Source organism: Thalassophryne amazonica, chromosome 3 (assembly GCF_902500255.1).
Source record: "Thalassophryne amazonica chromosome 3, fThaAma1.1, whole genome shotgun sequence".
NCBI classification, from domain to species: Eukaryota; Metazoa; Chordata; class Actinopteri; order Batrachoidiformes; family Batrachoididae; genus Thalassophryne; species Thalassophryne amazonica.
Genome location: NC_047105.1, coordinates 120,608,822 through 120,625,954, shown reverse-complemented (window position 1 = coordinate 120,625,954; position 17,133 = coordinate 120,608,822). Strand labels below are relative to the sequence as shown.

Here is a 17,133-nt window from a genome sequence, read left to right as displayed (position 1 = left end):
GGAGAAGTGCTCACTATCACAGATTTAGACTGGTTTGTGAACAATATTTGAGGAAAATGGTGATATTGTGTATGTGGAAAAAGTTTTAGATCTTTGAGTTCATCTCATACAAAATGGGAGCAAAACCAAAAGTGTTGCGTTTATATTTTTGTTGAGTGTATTTCGGAAGGTGTGGGTGTCAGAGTATTTTTAATACTTTCCTGAGATAAATTAATGTTAATTCATTTTATTGGCTTGATATCCAGGTCAGAATGGCATTTTAACATGTATTTTGCGAGCCTTTTTCTGAGTGTGTTCAGTCTCGAATCCCCATTGAAAATGCATTAACATCCTGGAACTTCATCAATATTTTGCCCGGTTAGGAGGTGTCATGTCGCTGTCCATGAAGAGACATTTACGTTTAGTGGGCAGCACTGGGAGTGCAGACGCTGTTAACCCTAACCACTTTGGGTTTAAGGTCCTTTCACACCTGCGCAAACGTAGAGTTGCGCATTGTGGCATACCTACTATGCTGAGTTATGCAGCTCTATGCAGCTCAGCGCCGAGTTTTTGCTCCCCAACGCAGCAGTAAGTGGAAGAAGTTAAACATGTTAAATTTTTTCTGCGTAGAGCACTGGACAATTAAAGCACGTACTTTTAACCAGGTCTGCACTTCTGCATCTAAGTCTGTGTTACACTGAGCTGCTGCATGCAAATCTACACCCAGCTGTACACTGTAGAAACTGATAGGTGGCTCCAAGCGTTGCGTGGTAGAAACAGAAGCTGGTTTGTGAGTGCTCCTCATTGCCGTGGGCTGCTGAGTGCTGACATGATCCTTGATGGCTGTGTATGTAAAGGGCCTGTCACAGTGGCGTATTCGTAGAGCTGCTCATTACAGCGGGTCAGACTAAGGGCAGTTCAGAACCTCCATGACCAGTAAAAGATCAAGGACCGTGACGTCGCCCGGTATGGCGGAGCCAGGGTCCCACCCTGGAGCCAGGCCTGGGGATGGGGCTCGCGCGCGAGCGCCTGGTGGTTGGGCCTTAGCCCATGGGGCCCGGCCAGGCTCAGCCCAAAAGAGTGACGTGGTCCTGCCCTCCTGTGGGTTCACCACCTGCAGAGGGGGCCATGGGGGTCGGGTGCAGAGAGGATTGGGTGGCGGTTGAGGGCGGGTGGCCTGGCGGCCCGGTCCATGCTCACAGCTCCTGGCTGTTGGGACGTGGAATGTCACCCTCGCTAGGGGGGAAGGAGCCTGAGCTTGTGCAGGAGGTTGAGAGATACCAACTAGAGATAGTCGGGCTCAACTGCACGCACAGCTTGGGCTCTGGTACCCAAACATGGGGACTCCATTGTTCTCCTGGGGGATTTTAACACCCACGTGGGCGGCGACAGTGAGACCTGGAGGGGGGTGATCGGGAAGCACGGCCTCCCCGATCTGAACCCGAGTGGTGTTCAGTTGTTGGACTTCTGTGCTAGTCACAGTTTGTCCATCACGAACACCATGTTCGAGCACAAGGGTGTCCATAAGTGCACGTGGCACCTGGACACCCTGAGCCGGAGGTCGATGATCGACTTTGTAGTCATATCATCTGACCTTCGGCCACGTGTCTCGGACACTCGAGTGAAGAGAGGGGCAGAGCTGTCGACTGATCACCACCTGGTGGTGAGTTGGATCCGCTGGGAGGGTAGGAAGCCGGTAAGACCTGGCAGGCCCAAACGTATCATGATGGTCTGCTGGGAATGACTGGCGGAACCCTCTGTCAGCGAGGTCTTCAAATCTCACCTCCGGGAGAGCTTCTCCCAGATCTCGGGGGAGGTTGGTGACATGGAGTCCGAGTGGACCATGTTCTCCACCTCCATTGTCGATGCGGCTGCTCGTAGGTGTGGTCGCAAGGTCTCTGGTGCCTGTCTTCCAAAGAGGAAGCAGAGACTGGGGACTCGGAGGCGGACTCATCCATTACCCAGGCCAAAGTCACCGAGGTGGTTAGAAAGCTCCTCGGTGGCAAGGCTCCTGGGGTGGATAAAATCCGTCCTGAGTACCTTAAGTCTCTGGATGTTGTGGGGCTGTCTTGGCTGACACGCCTCTGCAACATCGCGTGGTGATCAGGGACAGTGCCTCTAGATTGGCAGACCGGGGTGGTGGTCCCTCTGTTTAAGAAGGGGGACTGGAGGGTGTGTTCCAACTATAGGGGGATCACACTCCTCAGCCTCCCCGGTAAGGTCTATTCCAGAGTATTGGAGAGGAGAATTCGACCGATGGTCGAACCTCGGATTCAGGAGGAGCAGTGTGGTTTTCATCCTGGTTGCAGCACACTGGACCAGCTCTACACGCTCCAGCGGTTGCTCGAGGGTTCATGGGAGTTTGCCCAACCAGTCCACATGTGTTTTGTGGATCTGAAGAAGGCATTCGACCGTGTCCCTCGGCATACCCTGTGGGGAGTGCTCCGGGAGTACAGGGTCCGGGGTCCTTTGCTAAGGGTTATCCGGTCCTTGTACGACCGCAGCAGGAGCTTGGTTTGCATTGCCGGTAGTAAGTCAAACCTGTTTCCAGTGCACTTTGGCCTCCGCCAGGGCTGCCCTTTGTCACCGGTTCTGTTCATTATTTTTATGGACAGAATTTCTAGGTGCAGCCAGGGTGTAGAGGGGGTCTGGTTTGGGAAACACAGAATCTTGTCTCTGCTGTTTGCGGACGATGTGGTTCTGTTGGCTTCGTCAAATCAGGACCTTCAGCGTGCACTGGGGCAGTTTGCAGCCGAGTGTGAAGCGTCAGGGATGAAAATCAGCACCTCCAAATCCGAGGCCATGGTTCTCGACCGGTAAAAGGTGCTTTGCCCTCTTCAGGTCGGTGGAGTGTCCTTGCCTCAAGTGGAGGAGTTTAAGTATCTCGGGGCCTTGTTCACGAGTGAGGGACGGATGGAGCGTGAGCTCGATAGACAGATCGGTGCAGCATCTGCAGTGATGCGGTCGCTGTATTGGACCGTCGTGGTGAAGACAGAGCTGAGTAGGGGGGCAAAGCTCTCGATTTACCGATCGATCTACATTCTGATCCTCACCTATGGTCATGAGATTTGGCTCATGACCGAAAGAATGAGATAGCGAGTACAAGCGGCCGAGATGAGTTTCCTCCGCAGGGTGGCTGGGCGCTCCCTTAGAGATAGGGTGAGGAGCTCGGTCACTCGGGAGGAGCTCGGAGTTGAGCCACTGCTCCTCCACGTTGAAAGGAGTCAGTTGAGGTGGCTCGGGCATCTTTTCCGGATGCCCCCTGTACGCCTTGCTGGAGAGGTGTTCCGGGCACGTCCCACTGGGAGGAGGCCCCGGGGAAGACCCAGGACACACTGGAGGGACTACATCTCTTGGCTGGCTTAGGAACACCTTGGGGTTCCTCCGGAGGAGCTGGAGGAGGTGTGTGTGGATCGGGAGGTCTGGGCGGCTTTGCTTGAGCTGCTGCCCCCGTGACCCGGCTCCGGATAAAGCGGAAGAAAATGGATGGATGGATGGATGGATGGATGGATGGATGGATGGATAGACTGTCCCATAACTCAAGAAAATCTGGCCCAGTGGTGTGACATAAAGTGAGAATCGCAATGGTCCTAAATCAAAACCTTGAGGTACCCCATATTTCACCACAGAAAAGTCAGACAAAGTAGTCACATAAGAAAGAAATGGTTGATTTGACAGATGTGACCTCAACTAAAAGTTATTTTCTAAGCTGCTAGTGTGTTACAAAATTACATTGTGAAAATATTATCCATCTTTTTACTCTACTTAAGCAGATATTACAGCTGAAGGCCAAAAGTGAATGAGATATGGGCAAAACAGGCTGTAGAAGAAAAGCCATCCAATCCCAAATCTGTAGGGAGAAGCTTGAACTGATAATCTGAATGTGGTCATTTATGTCTGTGCAAATGTACCGCTGAGGTACTGACACTGAAAACTGATCTAGAGGCAGACAGGAGGACTGTTTCAGAATTAGCATCAGCTCAGTCAAGCTGATGATGGTTTGTTTGCAGGATTTACCCAGAATAAATCAGGAGCATTTAGAAGTGAAGCCATAACAGAATGTACACAGGAACCTAGCCAGCTCCATGCACACATTTTCTCTCACACATAAATGGATTTACAGTGCCTGGTGTTCTTTGTGCCTCTGCTTTATCTCCACTCTTGGCAAACAAATGAATAGCGTCCATTCAGAGGAGATAAGCGCATCAACTGTGCGACTGTATAGTGGTCATTTGTTAGTCCATTGGAGCAGGTCATTGTGTGTTCACAGCGATGTAAGATACCACAGGCACTGTGCCCCCAAGGAGTTAATTTGGACTCATCTATTACCCTATGCATGTGTTTATTCCAACAATGTTTCTGGGTCAACTTGCTCAGCACTGAACTCTATTTGACCCTACCTCCCATGATGCACCACTCTTAGTAACCTCCCACGGCTTTTTACAATTCCGCTATCCTTTTAAATCACCGGCACACAGATCCACCAATGCCGAGCTACAGACACGAACGAACACCTCCTTTCTCTGTGCCAGAGCTGTTTGCTTTCTTTCTCAGAGTGACAAAGAGCTCTCAAGCTGTTTGATGACAGTCCTTGTTTACCTCCAACACTCTCCTTCCTCCTCCTCTTCTTCTCCTTATTCGGCTCTCATTTTTTGTCTCCCCTCTTACAGAGTCTGTCATGGATAAAGAGATCCTCAGCAGAGGATTGAGGAAGGACAACCCTCTTGTCTTCGCACCGAGTTGCACAATACCACTGAAGAGATCTATTTTTGTCCACTTTTGTTCACACACAGCAGTGTGTTTGTGCATATGTAGGTGTACAAATGCATTTCCTCCGTGGTGATAGGTCACACGCAACGGGGCTGTCACAGTTCATCAGCGGCAAAATTTGTCTCGGGTCAATTCCAAGGCTTAAATGAAAATGGGTGCTGAGAGAATCATGAAATGCCACAAGATGAATTAACATGAAGGATGGCACAATGATAGCTTCCTCTAATTATCCCTGAATATACGTATTTGTAATCAGAAGTGATGCTTACCCTCACCTGCTCACAATAGAAGTACCCCTTAAGGTACGTCTGATCTCTTTAGAAGTGAAAATGAGTGCAATTTGTGCCGAGATAACAGCAGGATGTGCCGGCAGTCACATGGTCCAACTGTTAGTTGACTCCCTCATCTGTTCACCAACATTACAGGCAATAAATAAATAATTCTATAATTATAGTGAGATACATTCAAATAAACAAATTACACTAAAAGAATACCCTTCCTCAGAAAAGAGATCTGTTTTATTTTACATCTCCAGCAGCAGTGACAGCTATTTGTTAAGAAAACCAGCACATTAAGAATGGGAGTTCAGTCAAATGTCCCTCTGTTTCTTGCACAGTAGTGTATAATTTTAAAGGCCCGGTCCTGCACTTCTCCCATCACTGAAAAGCCTGCGAGTCCAGAGCACATAAAATAACGAAACAAAACTGAAACTAACAAAAGAAAAACAAAGTGAACGGCGACCTTGGCGCTTTAAACAAAATTAAAATGAAACATTCATGATGATGTGACTTGACAGCGGGTATCAGACCGAGCACCAGCCTGTGATCATTTCTGCAGCCACCCTGTGCTATCTGGTTGTCTTAACAGGTTTGTCTTCACAGCTGCAGCGTGTGTGTGCACATACACATTCCAGCCAGAGACGACTGGAATGTGCGTAAATAGTTAAAGTAGTTCATAAAACTTTCTTGCTGCTATTGTTTCTATATGAAAACATTGCTTTTCGTCTCACACATGGACGAGTCACGTTCAACTTATCTGAGCTTTAATTATTGATCCGTTTAGATATTGTCAACGTTCATGCAAGATGCCCTACTTGGGAGGTTGGATGAAGTTGGATGACAATCAAATGGAACGGTACAGGAACGGTACAGGAACTACGCAAATGATGAGGAACTGTCAAGACAGAAAGCAAAAAGGAATACAGATGAATTGAAGTTGTCATCTGGATTTGTTCACATTTTTCAACAGTTTAAAAATTCTGATGAAGTGCCAGCTACAGGAACGAAGCTGGACAATGGTTAAACTGTGTGTCCAAAAGTCAACGCAAAGTCCAGATTTCTTGTTTTGTTTTGGCTTCAGTATCCTTCGTTAGTATCGTGTGACCCGGGGCTTTAGGCCTTTCCCACAAGCACAGTTTTTGACAATGAAACCACCATGAAACTCCAAATAATGGTAGGCCCTGGGAAGAACTTTGGTGATGCATTGATAAGTCGTGAACATGCTCTTGATAAGTCCTGTTGTACAACATGCTGCCAATACAGTTTCAGTCTGCACTGAACAGTTGCGTAAAGGTATCTTGACACTTACATGAATTTGATCCGCGTACCGGTATGCAATCTGCCATGCCATAGAGTAAAGTCATTGTATACTCATTGTAAACCATTGTAAACTGTGCATGGCTTTGTGCAAGTGTGCAAAGAAAATTTTGAAATGTCCAAAATCTCTGGCACACATTAATTATGTGAACTTCACATGACCATTATGCAAACAATTCAAAACACTGCGGGTCAGTGTCACTACATCAGCACAGCACATCACAGCACAGCTCATCTGAACGATTATGATGAGATGTTAAATCTATCATAAACATAATTTTACAGATACTCATAAGATGGAATGAACACGCAACTGTTTTACCAAGCTATTATAAATATTACAAATAATTACCTTTTAGACTATTCCAAATGCATTCTCACCTCATGAAGCGCAAGAGAGAGAGGAATGAGAGCTGAGAGAGAGAGAAAGCTGCAGCTGTAGAAAATTTCTCTGTGATTCCGGAAGCGATTTTAGGTGGGTTCATCAGTCAAACTCTGAGAATAAATTATTAATCTGCTACGAAATAATTATTTTATATAAGACAGATTCCAGCCCCACAAAGTGCAGCATCCAGCAGAACACAGCGAGTGGCATTGGCATGACAAATTGCATGGCAGTGAGGGAGTTAAATGCATGCAAATGTCAAGGTGCCTTAATTTTCCCAAAACGTCTTGCTGTCATCCAGCAGCTGTGAGTGTCATGGGTAGAAAAGGAGGATCCCCAAAAGTCTCAGTCATTCACAAGCAAAGATGGGGTGAGGATCACCACTTTGTGAACAGTTTAAGAACAATATTTCTCAACATTCAATTGCAAGGAATTTTGGGATTCCATCATATACGAGGGCTGTCAATAAAGTAACGGTCCTTTTTATTTTTTTCAAAAACTATATGGATTTCATTCATATGTTTTTACATCAGACATGCTTGAACCCTCGGGCGCATTGCGTGAGTTTTTTCCACGTCTGTCGGTGACGTCATTCGCCTGTGAGCACTCCTTGTGGGAGGAGTCGTCCAGCCCCTCGTCGGAATTCCTTTGTTCTGAGAAGTTGCTGAGAGACTGGCGCGTGTTTGATCAAAATTTTTTTCTAAACCTGTGAGACACAGCGAAGTGGACACGGTTCGAAAAATTAAGTGGTTTTCAGTGAAAATTTTAACGGCTGATGAGAGATTTTGAGGTGATCTGTCGCTTTAAGGACTTCCCACGGTGCGAGACGTCGCTCAGCACTCTCAGCCGCCGTCGTCAGCCTGTTCAAGCTGAAAACCTCCACATTTCAGGCTCTATTGATCCAGGACGTCGTGAGAGAACAGAGAAGTTTCAGAAGAAGTCGGTTTCAGCATTTTTATCCGGATATTCCACTGTTAAAGGAGATTTTTTTAATGAAAGACGTGCGGACGGATCCGCGCGTCGGGACGCAGCCGGCGTGGTGCGGCGGCACAGGAAAAAACACCTCCGTGTTGATAACCATTTGTAAAATCCAGGCGGCTTTTGATGGCTTTCAGTGGAGTGAGTATATGAGAAATTGTTTAACAGGCAGGACATGTTCCAACTTGTCCTTAAGGCTTTCAACAGAGGTGTTTTTCCTGTGGCGGAGCGTCGCGGCGGCTGCGTCCCGACGCGCGGACCCGTCCGCACGGACCCGTCCGCACGTCTTTCATTAAAAAAATCTCCTTTAACAGTGGAATATCCGGATAAAATGCTGAAACCGACTTCTTCTCTCTCTTCTCTCTTTTCTCTCTCACGACGTCCTGGATCAATAGAACCTGAAATGTGGAGGTTTTCAGCTTGAACAGGCTGACGACGGCGGCTGAGAGCGCTGAGCGACGTCTCGCACCGTGGGAAGTCCTTAAAGCGACAGAATCACCTCAAAATCTCTCATCGGCTGTTAAAATTTTCACTGAAAACCAGCTTAATTTTTCGAACCGTGTCCACTTCGATGTGTCTCACAGGTTTAGAAAAAATTTTGATCAAACAACGCGCCAGTCTCTCAGCAACTTCTCAGACAAAGGAATTCCGACGAGGGGCTGGATGACTCCTCCCACAAGGAGTGCTCACAGGCGAATGACGTCACCGACAGGCGTGGAAAAACTCACGCATGCGCACAAGGGTTCAAGCATGTCTGACGTAAAAACATATGAATGAAATCCATATAGTTTTTGAAAAAAATAAAAAGGACCGTTACTTTATTGACAGCCCTCGTACAGTCCATAATATAATCATAAGATTCAAAGAATTTGTAGAACTTTCTACACGTAAGCGGCAAGGCGGAAAACCAACATTGAATGCCCGTGACATTTGCTGCCTCAGGTGGCACTGCAATAAAACCAACATCATTGTGGAAAGGATCTTAACACGTGGGCTCAGAACACTTCAGAAAACCATTGTCAGTTAGCACATTTCGTCGCTACGTTTACAAGTGCAAGTTAAAACTCTACCTTGCAAAGTGAAAGCCATACATCAACAACATCCAGAAACACTGCCGCCTTCCCTGGGCCTGAGCTCATTTGAAATAGATAGACACAAAGTGGAAAAGTGTGCTGTGATCTGATGAGTCCATATTTTAAATTGTTTTTGGAAATCATGGACGCTGTGTCCTCTGGACAAAAGAGGAAAAACAACATCCAGATTGTTACCAGCGCTAAGTTCAAAAGCCAGCATCTGTGATGGTATGGGGGTGTGTTAGTGCCCATGGCAAGGGCAACTTACACATCTGTGATGGCACCATCAGTGCTGAAAGGTACATCCAGGTTTTCGAGCAACACATGCTGCCATCCAAGCAATGCCTTTTCCAGGGACGCCCCTGCTTATTTCAGCAAGACAATGCCAAACCACATTCTGCATGTGTTACAACAGTGTGGCTTCATAGAGAAGACTGCGGGTACTAGACTGGCCTGCCTGCAGTCCAGACCTGTCGCCCATTGAAAATGTGTGGCACATTATGAAGCACAAAATACAACACTGGAGACCCCGGGCTGTTTTGAACAACTGAAGTCGTACATCAAGCAAGAATGGGAAAGAATTCCACCTACAAAGCTTCAACAATTAGTGTCCTCAGTTCCCAAATGCTTATTGAGTGTTGTTAGAAGGAAAGGTGATGTAACACAGTGGTAAACATACCACTGTCCCAACTTTTTTGAAATGTGTTGCAGGCATTCATTTCAAAATGAGCAAATATTTGCACAAAAACAATAAAGTTTATCAATTTGAACATTAAATATCTTGTCTTTGTGGTGTATTCAATTAAATATACTGTAGGTTGAAGATGATTTGCAAATCACTGTATTATGTTTTTAGTTACATTTTATAAAACATCCCAACTTCATGGGAATTGCATTTGTACTAAGAAAGATGCGATAATAAAACCTGCGATAGACTGGCATCCTCTCCAGGGTGTGGCTCCACATCTCACACTATGACTGTTGGGATAGGCTCTAGCTCCCCATGACCCTTGATTGGAGTAAATGGGTGCAGAAAATGAATGACTAAGATGATGCATGTCAACGGAGTAACATTTTCTGCATTTTGGCCATGTGGCACATTTCTCTGTGTGAGATCCAGCACATAGGTGCCTTAGTGTTGAGGACCCCTGTGGCTGAAGAAGACTAAGGAGACACCCACACTTTACTTGGCTCCAGCAAATAGATGGTTACCAGTGGTGGGACAAAGTCACTGTCAAGTCATCATTCTGCAAGTCCCAAGTCAAGTCTCAAGTCAGCTTGCAAAGAGTTGGTGGTCATTATTTATTTATTTTTTTCACATTCCATAGCTCCAGGAATACTCAAGATTCAGCAAGATGCTGTCACCAACCACACTGTCAAATGACATGACATATCAAGGTGGACATTTTTTAATAACTCAGTGCATTGTAGGTCCTCCAGCACCATTAAGATGAGTTCCATAATCATGGTTTGGTGAAAGACGTCATGACATTTTGAAGGTTATTGTGCATCATGCTAAACATTGTGAAGGTGGAGAACCTGTTTTTCATACAGTACCATCCTGTTTCTGTTTCACAGTGATTGTGAAAATAAACTCCAGGAGGTGTTCATTGACTTGGAAATGACCTTGCATAAATTCTAAGAAACTCCTAAACAAAACTTGCTTCAGAATTGGTGATATATTTATGTTAAATTACAGGGTTCACAAATCTAATGTTAAACCTAACTCACAACCTGCTATATGTGCTACTATAGGCAGTCTATGAGGGAAACAAATGGCAAAACCATGCTTGAGACTTGCACATCACTTGTGTGTGTTTAGTGCTGTATAAGCTCATAGACTGACCATAGACACACATTGTCTGCTACATGCAAATTCTATGGGTCTTGAAAAATTTAAGTACACACACATACAGTACATACGAGACCTGTAACTCCTTTTGTACACCCGAACCAATTCAGGAGCATGGCTACTAGGGACTCTGCAATGCCAGTAAGACTCTGGGTTTGTATCCTGGGAGATCATATAACGTGTAGCAGAATGGTATCCAAAGTATTCCAGAAAGGTTTTCTTAGCAGCCACTGACTCCAGCAGGTGATTTCACTGATTTTTCACTGCTCAAAGTGAAATCACCTGCTGCAGTCAGTGGCAGCAAAGAAAACCCGCACCCTTTTGGCCCTTTCTGGAATACTTTGGACACCACTAGTGTAGCATTTGTAGAAAGGCCTGTACCCCTTGCTTACATCAGTTGCTGGTTAGGAGTGATTGCCACAAGGTAAATTACATTTACTTTGACGTCTGTATTTTTTTTTCAAATAATATGAACCCAAGATATTTCTTGTTTTGTGTGATAAACTTTATTTTATTTGTCTTTAAATAATGCCTAAATAGAGCCTTGTCAGTTAATTGGTGGTTTGTATGTCATGTGATACTTATCATTTGTCCCATTTGCCATTGTGTTCCATTCACCATATAATTTTGGTTCCATTTAGCATGTAATGTTGCTTCCATACGTTTTGTGCCATTGCACGCCGCTGCACGCTCATGCTAGTGGTGATGGGGCTTAACTTAAAACAAAGAGCAGCTCAACACCATGCTCAGACTCAATAGGTAATGGATGGGGCGGCTTGATGCCCCAAGGGGGCTTAAGAGCAATTTGGGGGGGTGTCCTAAGAAAGTAGTGTTTGCCGGAGGCAGAGCTGTGCAGGATGGGTTGGCACAGCCACAGTTTGGGGCTTGCAGAGGGCCACTGGGGCACAACAGGGTTTGTCATGACACCTGGGTGAGATAGGGCATCTTGGTCTCGCTGCCAAGCTTTGGCAGACATGGTAGGACCGGGAAGGGCGTAAGAAGCCTTTTCTCTTGTTCATAAATTTATAAAATATCAAATGACAGGATCTATTTTAGGCATGATATGAAACAAATAATTCATGTTTTTTTCATTTGTTCAATGGGAAGAATATTTCAGTGAACTCAGCTGGGCCTCACTGAATGGAACATTCCATCTTTCACCTTATGAAATATTCTTCCCATTGCACTCGTGCATTCGTTATTTGTATAATATACATTAATTTCTGCACAAGGCCACAAGTGAAAGGATTTTGACCACATAACATGAAGTGTCTTTGTCGCACACTGTTTGTAATGAAATAAAAGTCAAAGAAAATGTATGGATCAGTGCTTTTCATAATTATTATTATATTTTTTTTTTTAAATTGTAATTTGCATGTTCCATATCGACCCAACATTTTCTAATTTGGGGTTGTAATTTAGGTCATACAGTTAATATTTTTTACGAGTTTAAAGAGCATAATTTTAGGAATTTCCATACAGCAAAGCCAAATTATATTGTCATAAAAATGCATATATGCTGGAAGGTTCATATGCTTTCCATCAATGTGTGTTTAACAGTATGTATGTGAGGGCCCCTTCACACATAACACAAAGTTGGGGGAAAGAAGCAGAAACCAGCTGAAAAAAGGCAGATCGCAGATCGCATCTGCAGTGCACACTGAGGTGCTGCTGAAGCCGTTATGTTTTTAATTTTTACCACCTCAGGAAAGCATGCCAAAATATGTGCATTGCAGTGGAGTGTTCGGAGGTGGTGTTCTACATGGTATGATATGTGTTCTCCAGCTGTGAGCAGTAACGACACAGGGCTGAACTGCTGTGGCTCATCTGTGACATGCTCACCGATCCGGTGAAAATCATAGCTGCAGAACACATACCTGCCATCAACTCATAATTCATGTTTTATCTTTGGGTAGCCCCACTGTCATTGGGGATAGCTCCATGGTTCACTTTAACCCAAGTTTCAGGTTCAGATGCATCAGTGTTTGAGTTTTTTTTTTTTTTTGGGGGGGGGGGGGGGGGGTTGCAAATTTATTAAAAAAACAAACAAACTAAGAAATCACACGTACATAATTATTCACAGCCTTTGCCATGAAGGTCAAAATTTACCTCAGGTGCATCCTGTTTCCACTGATCATCCTTGAGATGTTTCTACAGCTTAATTGGAGTCCACCTGCAGAAAATTCGGTTGATTGGACATGATTTAGTTCCCACAGCTGACAGTGCATGTCAGGGCACAAGCCAAGCATGAAGTTAAAGGAATTGTCTGTAGACATCTGAGACAGGATTGTCTTGGGGCACAAATTTAGGGAAGGGTACAGAAACATTATTGCTGGTTTTAAGGTCCCAATGAGCACAGTGGCTTCCATCATCTGTAAATGGAGGAAGTTCCACCAGGACTCCACCAGGACTCCACCAGGACTCTTCCTTCAGCTGGCCACCCGACTAAACAGAGTGATCGGGGGAGAAGGGCCTTAGACAGGGAGGTGACCAACACCTCCCTGTTGTCATAATGCACCACACATTTTCAGTGGGTGACAGGTCTGGACTGCAGGTGGGCCAGTCTAGTACCCGCACTCTTTTACTATGAAGCCATGCTGTTGTAACACGTGCAGAATGTGGCTTGGCATTGTCTTGCTGAAATAAGCAGGGACCTCCCTGAAAAAGACGTTGCTTAGATGGCAGCATGTGTTGCTCCAAAACCTGGATGTACCTTTCAGCATTGATGGTGCCATCACAGATGTGTAAATTGCCCATGCCATGGGCACTAACACATCCCCATACCATCACAGATGCTGGCTTTTGAACTTTGTGCTGGTAACAATCTGGATGGGCTTTTTCCTCTTTTGTCTGGAGGACACAACATCCATGATTTCCAAAAACAATCTGAAATGTGGACTCATCAGACCACAGCGCACTCCACTTTGCGTCTGTCCATTTCAAATGAGTTCGGGCCCAGATAAGGCAGCGGCGTTTCTGGATGTTGTTGACGTATGGCTTTCGCTTTGCATGGTAGAGTTTTAACTTGCACTTGTAGATGTAGTGATGAACTGTGTTAATTGACAATGGTTTTCTGAAGTGTTCCTGAGCCCACGCAGTAAGATCCTTTACACAGTGATGTCAGTTTTTAATGCAGTGCCGTCTGAGGGATCGAAGGTCACGGGCATTCAATGTTGGTTTTCGGCTTTACCGCTTACATGTAGAAAGTTCTCCTTTATTCTCTGAATCTTCTGATTATATTATGGACTGTAGATGATGGAATCCCTAAATTCCTTGCAATTGAACGTTGTTCTTAAACTGTTGGACTATTTTTTCATGCAGTTGTTTACAAGGTGGTGATCCTCACCCCCCAGGATCCCCAATGGCTTGAGGCTTTTGGGGATGCTCCTTTTATACCAAATCATGACACTCACCTGTTTCCAACTAGGTGTTCTTTGAGCATTCATCAACTTTTTCAGTCTTTTGATGCCCCATCCCAACTTTTTTGAAATGTGTTGCAGGATCCAGCACAAAAACAAAAAAAAAGTCTCAGTTTGAACATTAAACATGAATGAATGAATGAATGAATGAAAACTGTTTATTTCGAACATTTGATACAACAACAATTACAAGATAGATCAGTAAAGACAACAACAAAAAAGTTCCTACTGTGTACCCAACATGTCCGAAAAGGGGTAGGGTGAAGCATCAGCTTATTTATCCCTACCCCTTCTTCCCCACAACCAGTAATACCCTTTGCCACATATACACATAGATTCCTACACACCTAAACCGATATCAATATATATATATATACATATACATACACATACACATATATACACATATACATATATACACATATATATACACAAACATAAATATACACCTACACATACCTACTTACATACAAAATACTATATATTTACAAGCCGAAGCAAAAAACAAAAACACCCTAACCCTCATTACCCTTCCTCCTCCCTATACCCAGAAAAAAACATATTTTTGTACCGCTGTTTGAACTGGTTCATGCTTGGACATTGCTTGAGCCCCACTCCCAATCTGTTCCACATCCTCACCCCACAGACAGAAATACAGAAACCTTTTAATGTTGTTCGTGCCCACTGATGCTTTAAATTAAATTTCCCCCTCAGACTGTAATCCCCTGATCTGTTAAAAAACATATTTTTAATATTTGCTGGAAGTAAATTGTTTATTGCTTTATACACAATTTGTACTGTTTGAAAATGAACCAAGTCTGTGAATTTTAAGAATTTGGATTGTAAAAATAGTGGATTTGTATGATCTCTATAGCCAGTATTATGAATAATTCTTATAGCTCTTTTCTGCATTACTGATAGTGATTGTGTTGTACCTTTATAAGTATTACCCCATACCTCTGCACAGTACTGTAAATATGGTAAAACCAGTGAGCAGTAAAGAATGCGGAGTGAGTTGTGGTCCAGAATATGTTTCGCTTTGTTTAGAACTGAAATGCTTCTTGACAGTTTACTTTGTATATGTTTTATATGAGTCTTCCAGTTTATCTTATCATCTATTATCACCCCCAGAAACTTATTTTCATGTACCCTTTCAATATCTACCCCCTCGACTTGTAACTGAACCTGTATGTCTGTATTACAATAGCCAAATAACATGTATTTTGTTTTACTTAAGTTTAATGATAATTTGTTTCTGTCAAACCATATTTTCAATTTTCCCATTTCTATACTGATCCTCCTCAGTAACTCCTGCAAATCCCCCCCTGAACAAAAAATGCTTGTGTCATCTGCAAATAATACTAATTTTAATATTTTGGAAACATTGACAATATCATTTATATAAATTAGAAACAGTTTTGGACCCAATACTGACCCCTGTGGGACGCCACAAGCATTGTCCAAGCATGATGATGTATATTCCCCCAACTTCACAAACTGTTTTCTGTTACTTAAGTAGCTTCTCACTCAGTGCAACACCAACCCCCTAATCCCATACTGTTCAAGTTTATTGATTAATATGTCATGATTAATTGTATCAAAAGCCTTTTTAAGGTCTATAAATATTCCAACTGAATGTAATTTGTGGTCTATGGTGTTTGTAATCTCCTCAACTGATTCTATTAATGCAAGTGATGTTGAACTATGTGCTCTGAATCCATATTGACTATCAGTAAGTAATTTATGTTTATTTATGAATTTGTCTAATCTATTATTGAATAACTTTTCTAATAATTTGGAAAATTGTGGAAGCAAAGAAACAGGTCTATAATTTGTGAAGTGGTGTCTATCCCCAGTCTTATACAGCGGCACAACCTTAGCTATTTTCATTTGATTGGGAAATTTACCGGTTTGAAATGATAAGTTACAGATGTATGTTAATGGTTCTACAATCCATTCAATGACCTGTTTTACCACCACCATATCAATTTCATTTAAATCGGTAGATGTTTTATATTTACAATTATTCACAATGTCTATAATTTCATTTCCATCCACTGCTGTGAGGAACATTGAACAGGGATTTCTTTCTATAAGATTATTATCCCAATCCTCAGATTGGGAATCGGGAATTTTTTCTGCCAAGCTTGGTCCAATATTTACAAAAAAATTATTAAAACCGTTGACTACCTCGTCCTATTTTCCTTCTTGACATTATTATCAATGAAATACTGAGGGTAACTCTGTTTTTTATTACCATTTTTGATAATGCTATTTAATATATCCCATATTCCTTTAATATTGTTTTTGTTATTTTATAATATGTTACTATAATATTCCTTCCTACATACCCGTATAATATTAGTTAATCTATTTTTGTATTTCTTATATCTATTTTCTGCCTCTTTAGTCTTTAGTTTTATGAATTCTCTATACAGTGTATTTTTCTTATTACATGCATTTCGTAACCCTTTCGTCATCCATGGTCGAGCTTGGATTTTTTGTTTTCTGTAGTCTTGTTTAATTGGACAATTTTTATCATATAATGATGTAAATATTTGTAAAAAAGTTTCATATGCACTATCAACATCACTTTCACTGTATACCTTTTCCCAGTTTTGCTCCTGTAAATCCTTCTTTAGTGTGTTCATGTTTTCCTCTGTCCGCACTCGCCTGTATTTTATTTTTCTCCTCTGGCTGATTCCGCCGATGGTTTCTATTATAAACGATGAAAACTGGTAGATGATCACTAATGTCATTGATTAATAATCCACTCACAGTGTTATTCTCAATATCATTGCTGAATATATTATCAATTAAGGTAGCACTATGGGATGTAATTCTGCTTGGCCTGGTGATTTTTGGATATAAACTCATACTGTACATTATACTGATAAATTCATCTGTTATTTTATGCTTATTTGGATTGAGCAGATCAATATTTAAGTCACCACAAATGAACACAGTTTTTTGATTAGTTTTTGAGAACATTTTTCCCATACAGTCAGTGAATGTTTCAATACTAGATCCTGGTGCTCTATATATACAGCTGACTAATACATTTTTGCTTTTTTCTTCACAT

General features: G+C 43.0%; 1 long non-coding RNA gene across 1 annotated transcript; it reads left to right on the top strand.

Annotated features, from left to right (window-relative positions):
• The first annotated feature begins 286 nt into the window (after window positions 1–286).
• LOC117508011 lies at window positions 287–15,918 on the top strand. The gene is made up of 3 exons (XR_004559941.1): window positions 287–430; window positions 10,067–10,071; window positions 15,908–15,918. It is a non-coding gene; the product is annotated as an uncharacterized LOC117508011 (long non-coding RNA).
• Window positions 15,919–17,133: the final 1,215 nt, after the last annotated feature.